This window comes from Rhipicephalus sanguineus, unplaced genomic scaffold (assembly GCF_013339695.2).
Source record: "Rhipicephalus sanguineus isolate Rsan-2018 unplaced genomic scaffold, BIME_Rsan_1.4 Seq556, whole genome shotgun sequence".
In the NCBI taxonomy this organism is placed as follows: domain Eukaryota; kingdom Metazoa; phylum Arthropoda; class Arachnida; order Ixodida; family Ixodidae; genus Rhipicephalus; species Rhipicephalus sanguineus.
Window position 1 is genome coordinate 22,983 of NW_023615505.1, and position 11,491 is coordinate 34,473.

Genomic DNA, 11,491 nt, shown 5'->3' on the forward strand with positions numbered 1-11,491 from the left:
ATAGCAAATAGCACTTGCGAAAGGTAAGCTTCGTGCATTATGCTACCATGGCTGAAATAAGTTTTTACGTTAGTATCGTTAGTATATAAGATCGCATTCCAGACATTCACGACGTTCAACGACATATTGGAGAAGGTGACCCGCCATTTACGAACGGTACGACCGAAACGTAGGCCTCGCGAATTCGACCCTCGAAGACACGGACAGTCAAAACCAGGTCTGGAAATTTACTATTGGCCGAAGGCACTTGCGCAACAAAAGCCGCGTAAATTTTGGCCCGAGATTCCGAAAGAGATCGAGCTGCGGGAGCAGGGCCAAAGTTTGCTCCGCAGCGGCGCACTGCACATAAGATCGGATCAGATGCTCTTTGTCTCCCACATCACGTAGTCATCCTCCGCATTACCCGACGAGCAACCGGATTCGTTGGGAGCGAGGCGCGCGTGCGCCCTGAGAAGCAGCAAAGAAGAATCAATGCGCGACGAAGGGCGTGTATTGTATGTACTATACACAACTCTACGTATACGGCATTACCTGACGGAGAAGCCGGAAACGAGAACAAAGCGGCCGCTCGCCGGGCTCTATATATGTGTATGTGTATAGTCGATCCGTTCGTGCATCGTGCGCTACAGTATATACGTTCCTTTGTGGCCAGCCTACGGCCGTTGAGCGATGGTCCGGGCCAAACAGCCTGCCCCCCGCAGCTCTCCGCTGCTGATGCTGCTGCGGTCTGCAGCTTTGTCTGTGCGACTTTCTAATGCTAGTTTAGCGCGACCAGCAGCCAGCGTGCGGGATGCGTGCGCGATATTTCGTAGCTGGAATGCGGGCAAGGAACTGCGCGGGTGTGCGTGCGTTGCTGTCTGTGTAAGCTATATAGAGCACTTGTGTGGCGCGTCACATGAAGAATCGCGACGACTGAATCATTCCGGTTCGTGCCTTATGGGACCTTATGAGGCCGGTTCGTACCTTATGAGACATGACAACGAACACCTGTAAAGGTTTGACGGAATTCCACCTGGTCGGGAATAGACACGGCTAAAAAAAGAACACCGGCCAACAACTAATTACAAACGTTCAGTAGACAACAAAAAAATACTTATTTTATCTGTTGGCCGGTGTTCCTATTTTACGCTTAACCGCATCTAAACTCACAAACCAATTTAGGACTTACATTATTGGGTTTTACGTGCGAAAACCAACACACGATTATTAGGAGGCACACCGCATATATAACGCAGGACTCCGGATTAGTATAGACCACCTGGTATTCCTTAAAGTGCACCCGAATCTAATGACTGGCAAGTGGGACTCGCAAATGACTCGCAACGGTGAAGTGGGCAGCCGGCCACGACTCTCGCCAAGTAGTACCCTTTAGCACATTTCATTTTTTTCCTCCTCTGTATCTACTAATCTTATACGCCGACGTTTAGACTATTCCCGCCGTTAAAAAGGTACTTTCTCTCTCTCTCTCTCTGAGTTTGTAATAAAACAAAGGAAATCAGACGAATGATTCCTATGCTGCCGTATTAACGGACAGGACGAGAGAGCAGAGGACAGAAATACATTCACAAACGTAATCCTGGGCTCGCGTGTACGTGTGAAATGTAGTATACGTGCTGCTGTGAATTGACAGGTAAATAATAATTAAAAAAACAATGTCTTTGGCGCGTCTTCCATGTCAGGAAGGCTGACTGGTAGATCCGCGGCAGCGGGACGTCACAACGGCCTCTGCGAAGACGACGACGACGACGACGACGACATGTGCTGAAAATATCGGACACATCGCGCGCCTCGCTCACACATCCCTGCGCATTAAAACTTCCCCGAAAGAACCGAACAACAGAAGAACGGACGACTGAAAAAGAAGGAAACAAACGAACCCATTTCCCGCCCGTCTCAATGCACGTTGATCGAGCTTTCATGAACTGCTGGCGCACTGCGCGATTTGGGCGCGATATGGCCGAGTATGCACGCACGCACAGACTTAGACGTGCGCGAAGGCGGCGGTCGGTTTCGGAAGCGCATACTTTGACAAGTGCGCTCCGAATCGGTTAATTAAGAGGAGTCCGCCGAGCGAGACGGCACCATATTGGCACGGCAGCTGCCGCCATCCGGACTGGATGGGGGGTATAGCTAAATGCGAGCGAACAAAAGCGGCCTCGCATGCAGCCGCCCATGGCGTAGGCTTCGGTTCGGTCGCGCCTGCCTATGAGCCAGCCAGCGGGCCAGACTCAAAGCCGGACGTCGCCTATTTAGCCGCGCGCTCGATAGTTACGCAGACGACGTCGGGGGGAGAAAAACTGCGGCGTCTGGCGCTTCGAAGAAGAGGCCACGACGCCGTTTTGTGCTGCCTCGGCGGCGGGGTCCCCGAACAAAGCGTTCGTGTAGCCTGTAGGCTATTGTAGATGCCGGCGTCAGGTTGCACGGCGATCAGCGCGAGCTCGTGCCGCACGAACGGCGCGCTAGCTCTCTTCGCGGAGCTATAGCTTTTGTAGGCTCGCGGTTCTAAAGCGGCCGGCTTGTTACGTTGTTTGTTTTCTTTCCCTCGCTCGTGTTTCTTGGCCGGCGTCACTGCGGGCTTTGTTCGAGCCCCCCCGTGCTGGAATGTTGCAGCTCGTGGCGCGTGCGATAAGCCTAAACGAGCGCTTCGTAATGAGCCGGAGGCGCTGAGCGCACTTCGCTTCCGGAAAGAACAACATTGAGCCGCATCAATTTCGCGGTGAATGACAGAGGCGGGGTTAGTGTATGGTGCTCGTATGGGCTATATGTAGTCTAGCCGTAACCGCCGGCACGCACGCGGGTTTGGTGCGCGCCTAATGCAGTTACGCTTAGCCTGTTAAGTGCTGCAGCCGTAATAATGACGTCGCAGGCCTGAGCGGAGTCGTACAAGTTAATGCGAAAGCTTTCCAAACTTGCTTATGAGTCGTGTAGTATACGTAGCAGAGTAAACTAACGAGGCTCCGCTGTAGATAAGACTTCAACCGCGCTATCTGGCTCCAGTCTGATTTATGTGGTGCTTACAACGCAGCGAGACCATAAGCACAGAGTATACGAGTTCATGACACTAGTATTTTTAGCTTTAGGTGTGGGTACGCTTGTTCGACCGTCCAGTCTTTGACAGTCTTTGACAGTCTTTGACCGTCCATTCAAGCGTTCACATTCAAAAAAGGCTGTGTGACATACGAAAACTGTTCGAAAGGTATTCGATTCGATTAGGTTTTGAATGACTCCTCCTTAGGTTCTGAATGGTTCGAACATAAAACATACGGGGTTCAAGCTTGCAAAGCAAACAATGTTGCCCACGGTTCTTCTCCGTGTGTGCAACTCGCATCACTGTTCTTCCCTTGATAATCAGCATATACATGATTTTCGCCGTCGTCAGACAACTGCCTGCCTCGACGTATACACGACGTCTGACGCACTGTTCTTTCACCGAACTTCGTGTTCGCATTTAGGCATAGCTTGTGAGCCGTGCAGCAGATAACCTTAGATACTGTATATATGCAGCATCTGAATATTTGCATATAGCATCGGATTAATCGCTTCACTAAAGCTTCGCTCCACATAGATGCCCACGTCTCTGTCGGATCCGCATAATACGTCATCTCCATAGAAACCGCTACGTATACAGACGCTAGAGAAGACTATATCACCCTCTCCCTTTCACGCTCTGTATCTCCCTGCATTATTTTCCCTTCCTCCCTCCGTCTCTATCTTACTCTCTCTCTCTCTCTCGTGCTCTGTACCTCTCTCCCACACTCTCTCTCTCATGTTCTCCCTCTCTCCCCGACATAAGGATGCAGGAATGAACTCACGGCGTCGTTACGTCGTTCCTGGCCAGGGAGCGCGCCTTGCGCTAAGAAACCTGTCATCACTAAGTGATCTCTCCCCCTCTTTTCTGTGGGGCAGTCTCGTATATACGGCTCGTTTGCCGCTGCCGCCTGTCTCTAAGGCCTAAGCACGGGGGCGGTGAGACCACAATTCGGTGGGTGTTTCCACACTCGGTCAGACTGAGCCGTTGTCTCGAGAGCACGTGCGTTGTTGCTGCCCGGCTCGCTCGCTAACTCGACCAACTCGCACGCCAGGCGCCGCCCAGTACTCCCACGCAAGCGCCCCACGTTCGGTTACAGCGTCCGCCCTCCTCCTTCTTCTTTCTACCTCAGCTTCATCCCCCTCACCCGATGCCATCTTTACCAGCGCTGGCGCCTCCACGACGCTCGTCACAAGGCGGCTGCATGCAGGCACGTGTGTATAAAGTCGCAGGAGAGACGCATTTGCCGCCGCCCAACGCACGCGTTCAGGGCGCACGCGGGCGATCACCGCCATTACGGCTAATCACCGCATCGTCACAAAAGCGCAGCCTGTATATACGAACACGCCTCCATGACATCCGCCATCTCCGAGCACACTTATTCGAAGGTCTGTAGGGGGTGGGGAGAGGGAGGATAACGCTCATTTATCCTCCATTTGTGCTATATCCTGGAATTTCACTCAGGCGGTAGTTTTCTCTCTCCCTCTCTCTCCTATTATCGTTATAGCTGGTATAGTTGAAGGTTGGGGAAGGAGGGATGCGTTATCTGCACAACCGTTGGTACCCTGAGTCGGTCACTTTGTTCCGAATTATTACTTTCGAAACAGCTAGGCTTGCACCCCCCGGCGGCAAGTAAGTGATCGTCTTTTCCATCGACGGGCGCACGCTGTTTCACGGTAAAGACTGGGAAAGTGTTTTGTTTGCTCGTGGAGCGGGAGGCGCGTGCTGTGAGCACGGCACAAAATAAACAATAAGAAAGAAAAGAATGCCGTACTAGTGCGCGTAGCCAGTCATGCGTTTCATGCGTTGGGCGAGGCTGCCAGGGGGTCTCCTGTTGCCGATAACTTTTGGCCACTGGAAATCGGGTGGATGGCGCATATCCCGCCATCTGGGAAGGAGAGGAGGAAGTGCTCACAGCTGGCCCTGGGATGGCGCAGGAATGCTGCGATCGCTCGCCGAAAACGCCGATAATTCATGACGTTCCGAGTTGGGAACCAGCGAGCACAAGCGTGTAAATTTGTTGCCCGGGTGCACTGTTCTTATAGTGAGAGTCAGGCTTTTGCATAAATAATATCAAACCGTGCTTTGTTTTTTGACGTTTGATAAGTGTGAGAGAAAGAGAAGACCCGCGGAGACCATAGAAGGCTTGTCTATGCATTTTATGCATAACTTGTAAGGACGCAAGGACGCATAATGAGAAAATCATTTGCGCCGATTGGGAAGCGAGTGGTTGTCTTAACCTTGCTGCCAACGGCTCTCATCGGCTCGCATATTGCAGAAGGGGCACTATAGTTCATACTGTAACAGCGTATTTGGGCAAGCAGGTATGGTTCCATATTGTGATTAACTGGTAGCGCAACACTGACAAATTCTGAAGAAAGAACAGACAAGGACATGCGCATGTCCTTGTCTACGAGTCAAAAATAGCGCTAAAAAGACGGGACAGGAAAGGACACGAGACCACGGCGCTGACTAACAACCAAATGTGTTTTATTCCTTCAGTCAGAATAAATATACTTCGCCACTATCGCAATGAAACTACAGAAGGTCTGGCGTCCTTTCCTGTCCCGTCTTTCTAGCAGTATTTTTCACTCGTAATCATGAACCAACCAACCTAAATGCGTACCCTACTATTGTCCTTGTCTGTTCCTTCTTCAGTCTCTGTTAGTGTCGCTCTACCAGTTCATCACAACATGGACCGTAGTTCGAATCCTGCGTGCCAGTGGATCCGTGGAATCCGTGTCGAAAACGAAGCTGACGACGACAACGGCATCAACGGAGTAGAAGAGACGTGGCCTTCAGACGTCTGGACTGAACCTATGAGCCGGCTCATGAGCTGATGTGACACAAAAGTGCCAGAAAAAAAAATCATCTAGAACGGCATACAGTAGCTATATACGCATCTTATTGAACACCTTTTGCACCCTTGTGTTCGGTGCGGCGTATAGAGAATGAACTTTTACGGAAGGCACCAAACCAGCTTGACTCGAGTCTATCAAACCACGAAAGCAAGAGATAGACAATGGCCGTGCACTTTGCTGGCGCAGCAGGGAAACTAGAGCGTTACAGCCGCGCCTTATAACGACAGGTGTCTGAGCCTCCGTGGTGGACCAGTGCTTAGGGTGCTCAGATGCTGACCCGAAAGTCGCAAGTTCGACCTCGCCCGCAGCAGTCGCTTTTACATGGAGGCGAAATGCCAGAGGGGGTTAAGGATATCATAGTTGAAATCAAGAAGAAGAAATGGATGTGGGCCGGGCACGTAGCTCGTCGGCAGGATAAACGGTGGTCATTGAGGGTAACTGACTGGATTCCAAGAGAGGGCAAACGCGTAAGGGGAAGACAGAAAATTAGGTGGGTAGATGAGATTAAGAAGTTTGTATGTATAACGTGGCAACAGAAAGCACAGGACCGGGTTGATTGGCGGAACATGGGAGAGGCCTTTGCCCTGCAGTGGGCGTAGACAGGCTGATGATGATGATGATGAAATGCCAGAGGCCCGTGTACTGCCCGATTTCGGTGCACGTTAAAGAACCCCAGGTGGTCGATATTATCCGGAGCCCTCCACTACGGCGTCCCTCATAGCCTGAGTCTCTTTGGGATGTTAAACCCTATCAGCCAACCAACTGTCAGGTGTCGGCGTCACTTTATACATTTGGTGCCAAGTTTCAATGTGCGCGCAAAACTACAGTGCGCTCTCTCACCCGTTCTTCCTATTTTCGTCCCTGTAAACCCTTTTCTTAATGCAAGGCAGCAAAAAGGACGTGTTTCGTTATCCTTCTATCTATATCATCTGTCTCTCCGGTTAAGCAAAGCAGCTCAGAAGCAGTCCTCCATAGCAACTGCGTATTCTTCCTCAGGCAGACGTGCAACCGTTGCGCTTTGTTGGCCTCCTCGTTGTTTGCGCTGTTCGCCATGGGTCGGTACACTCGACGGCCTCACCAGAAAGCGGGCAAAATTCGCTCAATCTCACGACGATGCCAGCAACGAGCGGATGTTCCTGCATTACGCAGAGTTTCGCAGTAATTCTGAGCAGCGTTGCGAGAGGTTACGTCAGTTTAACGGTAGAGCAAAGCAGAACTTCGAAGCTGGACAGTCAGGGCGTTAAACACCACTCCGTTCGATAAACGTCCGATTCGAAGCAAGCAACGAAACTGAAGCAACGGCCTGAACTAACCTTGCTCCGCATTTGTTAACTAGATTTTTTATCCTTCCGTACCCACCATCTGGATAAACGCGCCAGGTGAAACGGTTGGCCTCACTCACCGAGCTTCCATTTAAACAACGTCGACTCATTTGTGAAGGCTAATTGTTTCTCCGGAACACAGGAACAGACCGAGGCGACCTAGACAATCTTCAGAGTGGAGGGTGTATAGATAGCGTGTCGGCGTATCTCCAGGCTCATCTGATCGCTATATAGGGGGCGCTGCATTGAACTACTATATACGGGCCAGAAGCGTTGTCGAGATAGCTCGTGCCTCCTCCATGACGGCTGCCAGCCGGCCGGGCGGCGTCGTTTGTAATTTGGAGGGCCGTGCTCTTCGTCTATGCTGAAACATACCCCCTCTTCCCCCCTCCTTCCTCCCTTGCCCCCCCCCCCCCCCCCCCCCCCCCCATTCCCTTCAACTAAATACCTTTAGCGTGACTCCGTGTGTGTTTTATACGACGGGCGGCGTCGACTCAGACGCTGTCGGAGATGCCCTGTAATCGCGCGCGCGCGACAACGAGCACGCACACTCACAGCACACACACGCACACGCTGCCGTCCGCCCTCCCTCTTATACGATATCGCAGTGGGACGGAGCGCCACGATGCATGCGGGGAATAGGGCGAGAGGAGTGGCGAACGACGAGCGAATTAGCCTCGGAGAATGCATCCGGCGACCTTAAAAGAGGACGACACGACGTGAGGAGAGCGAGAAGCCCTCGCGAGGTGAAACCCGTGACGCCCTTCTCGTTTGCGCGACCACCTCACGCCGCCGTCTTCTCTTTATCCCCGCTGCAGCGGTCACGTATGAGAGCGGAAAGAATATTACGTCGGGCGGTCCAACCTTTTAGGTATACGCCTATACTAAAGAAGCGGGTGGTGGTGGCGGCGACGGCGCATGACGGTCGCATTTCTCATTCTCACATTACCCGCGGAATAGGCGAGCTCGCGCGTGTTGCTGCGGGGGCACGAAGATTCTCACGGATCCATTGCGCCTTTTCGTGTCGCACCACGCGACGACGGTGTTTCCTTGCTGATGACGCGACTGGCTTTAAGGGCCAAAGACCGTCGTTTCACCTATGAACAGGTATACCGCGTGCGTGGAAACACTTAGGTGTAGTATCATGTGCGTGATGCCGCCGTGGGGTGTCGTGCTAGGGAGGATATATAAGGGAACGTGACTGGCTGTTTTAAGTGGAGATACAAAGGATCGCCGACATCCTTTGAAGACAAGGTAAACAGAGAAGCAATTTGAAGCGTTTTTTAATTGCAGGGAGTCTCAAAAATTACTTGCTGCGGACGAGAAAAAGTAAAAGAAATCGTAGCCAAACACGACAGAACCAATATTCTGGTGAGAGCCGCACGTACAAGCTCAGGAGGGAGCTCGTAGGCTCCCAACTGGAGTGGAAAGCTGTGTCGTGCGAATACGTAACGTCATCGTTTCTTTTTTTTTTTTTAACAGAACGTAATTCAAAGAAGCCGTCAATAGGCGCTGTATAGCAAGTTCTGTGCAAGCTGTAGAACGTCGACGAGCTGTGATTGGCCAAAATAGCCTAATTCATCCTCCGCAACCTGCGGTGACTGTATAGCACTCCGGCAATGCTTATTTGGAACGCAGCTGTTTATTTTTTGGTTCCAGTTTTCATTTTATTTTATTTGGTTGCGAGTGCGTTCGATCGACACTCCATCTATTCATGCAGCATAACAAACGCGAGAAAGTCAAATGTTTGACGTGACGCTAATGGTCAAATCGCAAACGCATGCGATGAGTAAAGTAAAGGTGAAAACAGCTATAGTCTTGTTTGTTTGTAATACATGCCCTAGTGCATGCGACAGAAAGACGCGAGATGGAGGAGGGGAAGGACAGACAGAGATACACCTAAGTGGTGAGTGGCATCACCAATTTCCTAGATGTTGATCACAGGTCATGTACCGCTGTTACGCGGTACATGACCTCAAGCTTTAGCGCATGTCATCGTTGCCTACATGGGGAAGCAAAGAGACGCAGGGGCACTGCAAGGCGAATTTTTTTTTTTTGTGCTCTTAAATGACAGCGACAAAAACGTCCGGGAATATGACAACACGACAACAGATCGACGACTCGAAAGGTTTTCGGAGCACATGGGCACGACAATGGAAATTGAGGATTCTCCAAATGCAAACGTCTCAGCTCGCTCGTCGTCTTCTACATCAAAGTAGATGAGTGATTTTCTCTGGCATCGTCGCTACCACCACATCGATAAGATAGAAAGAGCATAACATCGAGCTTTGGATGAATTCAGTTTCCCCACCACCCCTACCCTCCGCTTGTATTCATTTAGTTTGTGGTGTGTTGCGTATTGCTAAAGAATGCCAGTTTGGCGGAGACACTACCATGTTTGACCTGACGTTCTGTTTGACCTGACTACCATGTTTGACCCGACAACAATTGAGACTTTTCATTCCGTTTCAGTTCTCGTAGTGCTTCATTATGGTCATGTCCAACGAAGAAACGGTACCCTCGAACCATCCCCTTGATTTCGTTCTTTCAGGCAGCGAGTAACTATGCACGTCGAGTATAGGTGAACCCATTATATTTACGCAAAATACTGGTACGACTGACTGCACAATACATAATTACTTAATTACTCCGTAATTTTCATGACTCACTAGAATATGCACAAAGCAACGTCCTGCCACGTTATCCTTCCCGCAACGAAGTGTTGAGTACCTTGTAATAATTTATTGCGAATTTGACGTATTTGCCAACATCCATCATAGTCTCGCCTAGAGGAGGTATTTGTATTTGCATACCGTATTACACACTATATTACATATTATATTACGGATTATGTTACATAAAAAATCGCACGTGTTGTGTCCTCCCTCCTCGTCCTTGTGTTATTTTGCGCTGCAAATTTTTCCTAATGTCTTACCAACAAGGCCGAATTTCTCCCCTTATGTTACATATTTCTGGTATGTTTTGTGTACTTCTTTGTGATTTCATCGTATTTTGTGGCACCGTTTCATAACTACAACACACGTTTCTTACCTTGTATACACTCTTTCTTTTTTATTTCTTGGGAAATGACTGCCTTCAGTACTTTTTCAACACTAATCTTTCTTCTCACAGTGTGACACCAAGCTTAATTAGCGCTCGTAAATCAGGACTTTGTTTATGCGCTCAGGTTGACACGCTGGTATGATCTAGCGCCATTCTCGCTGTTATCACTATGCGCATGCGCGACATTTCCATTAATCGCGAGTTCACGAGGGGACTCCATTTTGTATAGCATTTCCTAGCTGCTCGCTTTTACGAACAGCCTTGCACTTCAGCAAAAAATCCACGCTTGCTTTCATTCGCGCCTCATGTGCTATGAGTTCTTCCCGACTTTCTGCGTGTTGTTGTTTGCGTGAAGCTTAGAGTCAGCGTGTCGGTTCCTACGACGTTTTCCTCGAAAGCTCCATCTATCAAGAGGGCCGTTCTGTAAGAGGCCCGCTTTTTTAAAAACTGAAACGCCATAGAGTCGCAGTTGAACTGAATGATTGACGTTGCAAGCTGCGGCCTGCCGTGAAGGGAAACTTCACGGCAGGCCACAGCTCACGGCACACGTTTATAGGCTCACCTCACAGCCCAAAAAGGAAGCAACGTGTCTCGGGAAAAGCGTAAACGCATAATTCTTAGTTTATTGAATGACCTAGGACTTGTGCCTTGTAAACAAACTTCGTTTCTTGCCCGAGTGTTTTTATTTGTTTTTTTGTGTGTGTGGGGGGGGGGGGGGTTGTCAGAGAGCGAGAGAGAGAGAAAGTTGCGGGCAACCATGCTCTCCTTTATTCTTTTTCTTCTAGCGTGATATATTGCACGTTTAGTCTTTGTATTCCGTGACCTAGTATAGTTTTAACGGCTGAGTCGCGACAAACTTATTAAAGAGTCGCGAAAAACTTATTCGTGAATAATTTGTCAGCACGCGGCGGCTGCATTTTCGATGGAGGCGAAAATGTTTCAGGTGCACGTTAAAGAACCCCACGTGGTCGAAATTTGCGGAGCCCTCCACTGCGGCGTCCCTCATAATCAGATCGTGGTTTTGGGACGTTAAACCCCAGATACTATTATATTATTAATAATTTGTCAGCATGTTAAACTTATATTCCTGTGTTATGAACTGATAATCAGGCGCTGAATGAACGCTCTCAACGCGGAAACACGCACGCACGCACGCACACGCACGCACACACACGCACGAACGCACACACACACACACACACACACACACACACGCG